At 39.1% G+C, this 10,566-nt stretch overlaps 1 protein-coding gene across 7 annotated transcripts in view; it reads left to right on the top strand.

The window, feature by feature from the left end:
• Positions 1-7,117: 7,117 nt before the first annotated feature.
• The window catches only part of RBM46 (RNA binding motif protein 46), a 67,023-nt gene continuing 63,574 nt past the window's right edge, over positions 7,118-10,566 (top strand). For all 7 annotated transcript variants that reach the window (XM_054716963.1, XM_054716965.1, XM_054716966.1 and 4 more), the window contains exons 1-2: positions 7,118-7,153; positions 7,581-7,698. The gene's annotated coding sequence lies outside the window, so the exon portion shown is untranslated. The remainder of the gene's footprint in view (positions 7,154-7,580; positions 7,699-10,566) is intronic.

Here is a 10,566-nt window from a genome sequence, read left to right as displayed (position 1 = left end):
TCCACATGCAATGGAGCAGTGATTACTCCATAGTTGAATATCAAAACATTATTGTTCCTTTCCTCTTTAGTAACATGATCTTTATTTAGTTGGGGTTAGCAATACACCTATTAGAATACTACATTTCCTGGCCTTCTTTTCCACGTGACAATGTTCTGACCAATCTAATGAAAGCAGAAGTGTTGTGGAGGAATTCTAGGAATGCCCCTTGAAAGGGAAGAAGTGCACTTTTTCTTTTCCCATTTCTCTTGCTGCCAGTCTGGAAGCAGACACAATGGCTAGAGTGCCAGCAGCCATTCTGAATCATGAGGTGACCTTGTGGATGGAAGTCAGGCACCCAGGGTGCTGAAGCAGGAAGAAGGAACCTTGGGTGCCCGTGGTGATACCATATCAGATTTGGACTGTTTTCCTCCACAGGAAATAAGCTGCTAATTTCTTCAGGCAACTGGAGTTATTTAGAGTGTTCTTTTCTATGCAGTTCACCTAATCTCACTTAAAAAATATGCTAATTCCAAATTTCTTTGGGGGTTTTAAAAATTTGCCTTTTTAACCACCTAAGATAATTCTTGAACACAATCAAATTTTGGAACCACTATTTTACAACTATTTCTTGGACCAATCAGAGATGTAGATTGTGTACTTTATACCTTTGCTTGTATTGCCCAGGGTTTAGTAACATGACCAACAATAGGAGACAGTCCATTAAAGTCTACAGAATAATATGTGGGTAAGGAAAGTCAACTGTGTTACTCCTAATTTTCTTCCTTTAGCTATCAGAGATGTTTCTTGTGGAGAGGCTTAAGAAATAGTTGGAAGATAAATCTTTTTCAAATTCTGCTCTGAAAGTCCTAAATAAACCACACCACACCATGAGCTGTGACACCACAGCTTCTCAAATGTGGTGGTGGTTCTCCTCTAGAGTCCCTTCCAGACTTTGTTATCAGGGAAGTATGAGTCCCATATTCCTACTCAGTCCTTCGGTGCTGCTAGCCTCATGGAGAGTAAAATCAGTTCTAAACACAAAGCAATTAAATGCTTCTTCATGGTGTGTGTGTGTGTGTGTGTGTGTGTGTGTGTAGACAATATGGACATATACACATTGTTTTATCAACAAAGTAAATTTCCAAGTTCTTGAGCATTCTATGTCCTCCAGCATTATATCAATTAATAGTTGTGATAATTATGCTAATAAAATGGCAATGATTTGAATGAAAAGTTGTGGTGCTCAGAAGTCATGGATGATATATATTAATGATCTAATATTCTCAGTGACCCACCTGCATGCTTCAAGACATGGATTATTCAACTTTTCTAAAAGGGTGCAAGAAATCCAGCTCTTGGAGCCTCTATTTCTCGATTCCCTATCAGTCTTACCCAAGTTATCATCTTTTCCTTTTGCTCTGTGTGCCAGAGATTCTATAATTAGTATCATAGGTCAATGAAGATGGTATAGTGATTGCTAAATTCAAATCTATAATATCAGCAGCAACATCGAAGTCAGAAAAACAAAACAACCTAAGATTTAGTTTTCTTCCATGTAAAATGGAGATAAAAATAGTACTTCTAAGAAATCAAGTTGCAGTGCAGAATAATTAAGATAAAGCATTTAAGTTTTAAGCACAATGCCTAAACAAAGTGATTTAAAAATGTAACTGTGACTGGTAATTCTTCCTTCTGTTAAATATTTCAGCTTCATTCTGTGTTTCTGACTAGATGATAAAACACTGTGAAACTATTACATACATTCTTTAAAACCTATTCTGTGACATTAAAAATATTTTTTATTGATTACAGAGAGAAAGGGTGAGGAAGAGAAACATCAATGATGAGAATCATTGATCAGTTGCCTCCTGCACGCCCCACACTGGTGATCGAGCCCACAATCTGGGCATATGCTCTGACCAGGAATCAAACCGTGACCTCCTGGTTCATAGGTTGATGCTCAACCCCTGAGCCATGCCGGCCAGGTTGTGACATTTTTAATAAAGGAGAAAAACAGAATCACTTTCCTCAAATTTAGCCATTTGCCAGATTCTGCTTCTAACATCTCCAAAATTAATAACAGTATGGCAACCTGATATTGCCTATGTTTGACCTATGTTTGTCAGGTGAGTCTGTTGATCACAAGACCAAATTCATAACCAGCCAACTATAGCTAGCTACTGTGGCCATTACAGTGAACGTGAAGTTCCAAAGACTTTCTTTTTTAAAAAAAAATGTATTGGGGTGACACTGGTTAATAAAATCATATAGTTTCAAGTATACAAATTTATGATACATTATCTATATGTTGCATTGTGTGCCCACCACCCAAAGTCAAATCTTCCATCACCATATATTTGACCCTCTTTACCCTTTACTATCTGCCCCCCGCTCTGGTAACCACCCTACTGTTGTGTCTATGAGCCAAATACTTTCTTAACCCAGAAGCAACCATAGACAGTTGTACACTCTTTTTACAAGTTAGACTTTATCCTAAATCTTGTATCTGGTGCTTAAACTAGATGAGCAAATAAATCTTACACTTCTGTCATTCTAGCTAAAAGCCTGAACGCATGGACCAGTACTAGCAACTCTATGCCTTCTATCACTTGATACCCCACCAGGCCTGCTGTCTGGTCTTCCAGGAGGTAATTAATAAATGTGAATAGCAGTATTAGTTGTAGTAGCACTAGTGGTAGAATTATATTCTCAATAAACAGTTGTTAAATAATTTATATTCTTTTATTTATACATTGATAGAGAACTATTTTTAAATAACTAAATATACTAGAACATCTGTAATAAATTTCAGAGTAACATTTTGTTTTTAATGCTAGGTCCTTTTTCATTGTCATATGGAAAGTCAATGAGGCTAGTCTTACATTCATTAGAGCAGCATTTTCCAACAAGTGTTCAATAGGTGTTTCTCAGGTTATAAATAGGCACTGCATGAGCCCATTGGGTGATTAAATAAGTTAGTCCTTGCGTTAAACAGTTAGGACAGTGGTCGGCAAACTCATTAGTCAACAGAGCCAAATATCAACAGTACAACGATTGAAATTTCTTTTGAGAGCCAAATTTTTTAAACTTAAACTTCTTCTAACACCACTTCTTCAAAATAGACTCGCCCAGGCTGTGGTATTTTGTGGAAGAGCCACACTCAAGGGGCCAAAGAGCTGCATGTGGCTCGCGAGCCGCAGTTTGCTGACCACGGAGTTAGGACATCTCTGAACTTGTTTAAGTTATTGTGCAATGAGCATCTCCAAGAAGGGATCTGAGGTGTTTTTCAAATTAATTTTATAACATTACTATTTACTTCAAGGAACACTTTCTGGTTCAAGCATTGTACTGAACACAGTTTGAGAATTTAAGGGTAATGGTTTTGAAATATAGGTATCTCTACTTTATAAATAAGAAGGCATACGAAGAGTAGGTTGGAGAGAGGAAAGGGATGGATGCTATACTAGACGCTTTACATTTAATATCCATGATGGTCACTGATGCAGCTCAGCAAACATGCCACATTCAGGGTACCTAGGATTATACCTCCTAGACCCCTTTGTTGGGGGCACCATGTAGCCAGTCCCACCTAATGAAATGTTATTGGAAAGGACAGGTATCAGTTTAGAATCTGGCATGTAATTGTCCATGTGAGATGGTCTAGAGTTCTCCTTTCCCTCTGCCATGGCCGATTGCATTGTAACAGCTACTGATGCTCCATCATTCTGGGTTGCTGAGTGAAGAGCTGAGGAATGGCAACAGAGCCACAGCTACTGTAACCCAAGAGAGAAATAAACCTTTATTATTTTAAGCTGAGATTTGTGGGATTGTTTATTATTGCAGTATAACCTAGCCTATCCCAACTGATACAGTACCTTATTTCATCTAGACAACTAACATACAAGGCAGGAAATGTTGTTATAAATACAATTAATGTGAAAATGGAGACGTTGAGTGGCTAAATAATTTGTCTCCAAACTCACACTGCTGGCATTTAAACTGTCTCATTCCAAAAACCACTGTATTTAATCCACCTTGTCCCTCTGACAGAAAAAAAAAATGTTTTGAAATACAACTCATTAGACCTCCTAAAATGCTTAGAAATCAGTAGGTGTTAGACAAATATTTGTTTAACAATATTGCCCATGCCCTTGAACTGCTCTGGGGTTAGTGAAAGGATAGAGTCCTCTACTGTGCCAGTTAAATACACACCTTGAGATTAAAGAGAAGGCTGGCTGTAAAATTTCCTTTAGGGTCTGCAAGAATTTCAGCTTCACCATAATTTCAAATGAAGGGATAAACAGAGCAGTATAAATAGTCCAAAAGCTAACGTTGGAGTAAAATTTTTACCAGTTTCAAAAACTTTAGCTATAACTTCTCTAAACCCTAACATTATGAATACAGTCATATTTTGAAAATAAGTACACTACTTTATCGCCATCTCCCTCCTTCTACATATTAGCAATTTGGGAAATTATATAGAAATTACTTTCCTTTTATGAGATTACTTAAAGAATTCAAACTTGTGAAAAAAAAATAAGCTACCTCTAATTTTTAAATTGTTTCCACAGTTTACATTTTAATATGTTATTATGACAGAACAAGACTCTTTTTTTTTTTTTTGTCATAAGGGCTTAGTAATTGAGTGATGCTAAGACACAGGCTGAGATGAAAATGGATCTCATTTTTAAGGAATGAGGTTTGAAATAAAATAAGTAAAAGCTGGCAAAAGGGTTGTCCCAGAGATTGCACATCCAAGTGGGTCTTACCTTGGTTCTTTCTATTCATTTGGATCACCGTTCCCCATAAACGTGCAAATAAACTTATAACAAACTCTAATTTGAGATTTATTCCTGAAAAAGAATTCTAGTTGGTATAAGTATTTTAGATCCTCTTTTCTAGGAGTCTTGAGAAATAAAATTAAAAGCCATTCGTTTAACTTTACATGTAGAAAATACAGTTTTTATGGCATTTGAAAAATACATCTATTGATAGACTATGGATAATACAAGATTTAGAAGGAATCTGACCCAAAGGACATGCAATGTTAAGTACTGGAAGGGGAATGGTCTTTAAATAATACTGTCTTTTCTAAAGCAGGGTTCTGTGGCCTGACTCTAATGCCTATTGAGAAGCCATTGTTTATTTGGTTTTCTTTATACTTGCGGGGAGGTCAGGAGGGGAAAAGAAACTGGAAATAGAAAACAACCTCCAAGAACCTCTTTTGCAACTCACAATATCTCCACCTAGTGATGTTTTAAGGATCCTACAGCAAATCGTAAAAAAAAAAAAAAAAATAAAAAAAGGTTTTTCTGAACTTTTCAGACAAATAAGTCTAACACAATTTCAGTTAGTTTAACTTTTAACGTGTGTTTAGAATTAATTACTGGGAATTGAAAAGGCACCAACATGAATCTTTTTGTGGGGAAATAAACAAGCAGCCACACATGTTAATCAGTAAGATAGATCAATTACCATACTTGTAGTTCTTGAGGTGGAGAAATCACACATTAAAAAAAATTAGGTATATAATCAGTCTAGGTTTTCTAGTGGCTTTATTTTGAATGCATGCAGCCTCTATAAATGTGATGGTATTCACTGACTGAAGAACAGAGAGTTTAGGAAATAATATTTGTTGAGCTCCATGTGTGCATTAGGTATTATACCACTTATTTCTGGACACATTTTGAGACAGTATAGCATAGTGATTATGTCTGCAGGTTTTAAAGCCAACCTGAGGCTGCTATATTAGCTTGAGCTACTTTGTCTGCCACTTAATTGTGAGCTCTATTTTACAGAAAGCAAACTGTGTCTCAGTTTCCCCACCTGTAACACGGGGCTACATGGGGCTAGGACCTTTGCCAAAGCTACTGTGAGCCTCAAATTAATTAATAGGTGAAAATTCCTTAGCGTTATTTATGGCACAGAGTAAGTACTCATTCTTTGTTAACATTTTTTAAATCATTTAATCCGTACAATTCCCATTTAAAAGTGGGGCTCAGAGAAGTTATTTGCCCAAGGTGTCCCAACCACAAAATGGTAATACTATAGGGATTCGAGTCCAGTTCTGTCTGACTCCAAAGTCCTCACTAATTCCTTACTGTTGGAGTATGTTAAAAATAAAAAGACATTCATTAGTGCCGTGAACATATGGTGACAACAAACTAAAATCATGAGTTATTGTGGAAGAAAGTACCTTGAGGTTGGGAATTAGGAGACCGAATGTGTTACTGTGTAACCCAGTGGATTATTCTGGGCATCATATTCCTCATTTGTTAAAGGAGAAACTACATGACCTAGGTTCTTTCCAGTTCTAATATTCTGTAAGTCTATGAACCTAGAGTTGATTCCTAAAGTCTCTTTCTTTGTCTGCCATTTAATCGTGAGCTCTATTTTTACAGAAAGCAAAATTTCACGCAACCGTATCCGTGAAAATTGGTTTTACACAAGCATAGAAACTGGTTCTCCAGCTCTGCCAGAGCCAGATCTCTCTATAAACTGATTGGAGGCAGCGTCGGCCTATTATTAAAATACTGTTCTCTATAGTCTAGTGCCATTTGCAAGTACTTTTCGCCTTATCATCAGCCCCCTCTTCCGCCCCACCCCCAGATCCTTATTTGAAAAGGTCCATAGTTATGACATGGCTATTTGGGGTCAAACTAGTAGTTTAACACCCGAAAACATTAAAGGAGAAAAAGAATCCTTACAACAAAGTATCTATATATTTTTCTAAAAGAAGTTCAAATCACAGCCCTTGTTTTTAAGCGCCTTAACAAGACCAGCAGGACCTTCTTTTAGTATCATTTCGTGACCACCCAACCTCCAAAATTTGCATTCCTCGCTCCAATTGGTTCAAGTGCCTGTCACTCCAGGCACTCTTAAGCTCCTCCCCCAAGAGCCGCCTTCGGATTTAAACCGTGGTCTTGTCCAATCGCCCTCGCTCCTCCCCGAGGCCGGTCACTGATTGGTCCAGGCCCCGCTCCGCGTGGGGCTGTTTATGCCACCGTGCGCGGTGCCCGCTGGGAGCCGAGTCTAGGCGCGAGGACCCGCGCGAGCTGCACCGTGTGGACTCCCCGACCCCCGCGCCGACTGACACGTCTCTGAAACGGTGGCGGCGGTTTGTGGTCGTTGGTCCCAGAGATTTAGGACCAACATTTGAAGACCCAAAGGGGTGAGAAGGGGATGGGGGCAGCAAGCTCGCCGCCACGCCGCGGGTAACGGCTGGAGACCCTGTCTCCCGGCCGCGAAAAGCCTTGACTGAGTCACTCACGCCAGATTCGCAGTGAGGACCCACTCCTCGCTGGAGGCGGTGTCTGCGGAGTTCACCCCGTCGAGTAGCGGGAGGGCAAGTGATAGGCGCGGCTTCCCAGCCCGACAGGGCATCTTTGGACCATAAGGCTCCCACCATCACCCCTCGCGCCGCGTGTTCCCGGCCGTCTGGCCCCCAGCGCCCCTTCTCCTCCGGGCCCCTCGGCAGCTCCTTCCGCTCCACAGCGCCCGGCCCTCTCCCTGATTTCCGCTCTCCCCCGCCGCCTTCCGGCCTCTTCCCGCCTGCTGCCCTCCATGTTCTAACATTCCTCCTCCGTCGATCACCACAGGGCAGGCCACCCGCCTCACCTCCCCGCCGGACGGACGGACAGACAGACGACCTTTGTCGCGCTCGCGCGTTTCCTCCTGCTCTGGGACGACGGTCGGTCAGGACGTCCTGACTGCTGGGTGAGATTTGGCAACCACGTCGTGGTTTTTACTGAGTTCTAACTGCGGATGAGCCTTGAACTTGCTCCTGCCGTGGACTCTCGTCCGGTTTCTCCGAGGAAGGCCGCGGGCGGGCAAACCAGAAAGATAGCGGACCCCCTTGGACGGCAGTACAGCCAGTAGTCCATCTCCATTTGCTAACGACAGGCAGTTTTGAGTTACTGATTTGTAGAATATTTTCTTTGGGGTACTGAAAGGACCGTTAAACCCGGAGTCAGGAGACCTCGAGTTTAATCCTGGCATTGATATTTACTTCGAAGATCCTCATGAAGCCCCTTGATTTATTTGCCACCAGTTCTGTGAACGTAGTTTAGCTAATGTTGAAGTTTCTTGAAGCTCTCACATTCTTTTTTTTAAAATATATTTTTCATTGATTTCAGAGAGGAAGGGGGAGAGAGAGAGAGAGAGAGAGAGAGAAAGAGAAACATCAACGATGAGAGAGAATCATTGATTGGCTGCCTCCTCCCCCTACTGGGGATTGAGCCCGCAAGCCGAGCATATGCCCTTGACCAGAATGGAACCCGGGACCCTTCTGTGCACAGGCTGACGCTCTATCCACCTAGCCAAAGCAGCTAGGGCGAAGCTCTCACATTCTTGATAAATACTCTATAGCTTTTATAATATATGGTGATTCTACTAAGGCCAATGGAGAGGGTATATCAGCAGGAGCGTTTAGTCTTGGCTTTCCTTACTAACTTTCCCTCTTTGTGTTTGAGTATAGCATTAAAACCAGGAAGTAGGATATGTTGCATGTGTAACACTAACATAAATAACATGTAGAATTTTGCTTATTTAAATAATGGAAGATATTTTCATTTCAAGCATCACCAGGAGTTGGACAAACTTACATTTGGAGCCTTTCAGAATTAAAGCATCTTATGGACTGTAATAAATTCCTGCCAGGGTACACATTTAAAACATTCCATTTTAAAATTAGTTTGTTTGCAACTATATGCCATTATAGATATGAAGATGACTATTAGTGTGCAATTACTAAATATGAGCAGTACCTTAATTTCTGTGTAAGACACTGCTTTAATTGCTAATCTTCACTTAAGAAGGTGAGATATTGGACTTCCAACATTCTTGCCAAATATTATAATAGGTATAAACACTTGAAATATATATTACTGGACATATTATGAGGTAAGAATTCATAAGACTATATAATTTATGGGCTGATATTAAGCCTCATATTTTTAATGGTGTCATTTTTGTTGATAGGAAAATAGACATGTAGGTTTAAGTAGGGTTTGTGATACAGATATATAATTGGTGTAAGATCTGCTCAGATTTTCATAGTAATGCCAGGTATTGTTTCTCATTTCAATTTACTACCTGATGGTTGGTTAAACAAGAAAAACAGTGAAGAAAATATGATATCTATGTTCAAATTTTAACAGATTTCTGATGACAGACTGTAGAAAACTATGTAAGGGATAGTAGTGCACTATTTTGTTGAATATAAGAATTTTTGGTTCTATGGGTCTATCTTTATCCCAAGTTCCAAGAGCCTTATACTTTTGTTTTCTAAGCAATATTTTAAAAAAATTGGTTACAATTATCTTATAAAATAGTTCAATTTTTAAAAATATTTTTAAATTTAAACCTTCCCTCTATAGTATTACTAGAGGTTGTGAACCACCTGGTACTAAAACTTTTTATATATTACATATATATGTTTAATTTACAAGAATAAAAATATGTTCTCATTCTCTAATAAAAAATAATTTAAAAGGGAATTGAACTAATCCATCTACACCTCTTATTTTGAAGTGTTAGACTTACACATCATTATACTTTTAACCAAATCTTTCAATTTTCCAACCATGTTGCTGTAGTGCAATCTGTCATTAAAATGAGTTGCCACTAAAAAAATCTCCATTGACCTGGCAACCATGGCCTCGTGTACCATACTCAATAACAACTGAACTAACAAATCTGCATTTTAATACCATGTAATTTAAGGAATGCCATAAAGATTTAATGTACTTTCTATAAAAGTGTTCTGATACCTTAAAAAATTAATGTTTTTAATAGTGTTCAGTTTTTTAAAATTATAGTAAAACTTACTGTGTCCATTTTCACAATTTCATACATTTTTATAGTCATTCAGAAGATGAAGTTTCAATTTAAGTAGTTTGAATGATTTGACACAAATTCCTTTATTTATATTTTGCTAAAATTGTATCTCTTTTTCTTTCTCCCCCCCAAATATACTTTTATTGATTTCAGAGAGGAAGGGAGAGGGAGAGAGAGATAGAAACATCAATGATGAGAGAGAACCATTGATTGGCTGCCTCCTGCATTCCTCCTACTGGGGATCGAGCCGGCAACCGGGCATGTGTCCTTGACCTGAATCGAACCCGGGACCCTTCAGTCCTCAGGCCGATGCTCTATACACTGAGCCAAACTGGTTAGGGCATACCAGAGCTTTTTTATCCACTTATCTACTGAAGGGTACTTGGGCTGTTTCCACATCTTAGCTATTGTAAATTGTGCTGCTGTGAACATATGGGTGCATACATTTTTTCTGATTGGTGTTTCGGATTTCTTAGGATATATTCCTAAAAGTGGGATCACCGGGTCAAATGGCAGGTCCATATTTAATTTTTTGAGGAAATTCCATACTGTTTTCTCTAATGGCTGTACCAGTCTGTATTCCCACTAGCAATGTCCTGTTGTTCCTTTTCTCCACATCCTTGCCAGTACTTATCATTTGTTGATTTGTTGATGGTAGCCATTCTGACAGGTGTGAGGTGATACTTCATTGTTATTTTAATTTGCATCTCTCTAATCATCAGTGACATTGAGCATTTTTTCATTGTC

Source organism: Eptesicus fuscus, chromosome 6 (genome assembly GCF_027574615.1).
Source record: "Eptesicus fuscus isolate TK198812 chromosome 6, DD_ASM_mEF_20220401, whole genome shotgun sequence".
NCBI lineage: Eukaryota > Metazoa > Chordata > Mammalia > Chiroptera > Vespertilionidae > Eptesicus > Eptesicus fuscus.
Note: the sequence above shows the minus strand (reverse complement) of the source record. Positions and strands in the feature narration are given on the sequence as shown.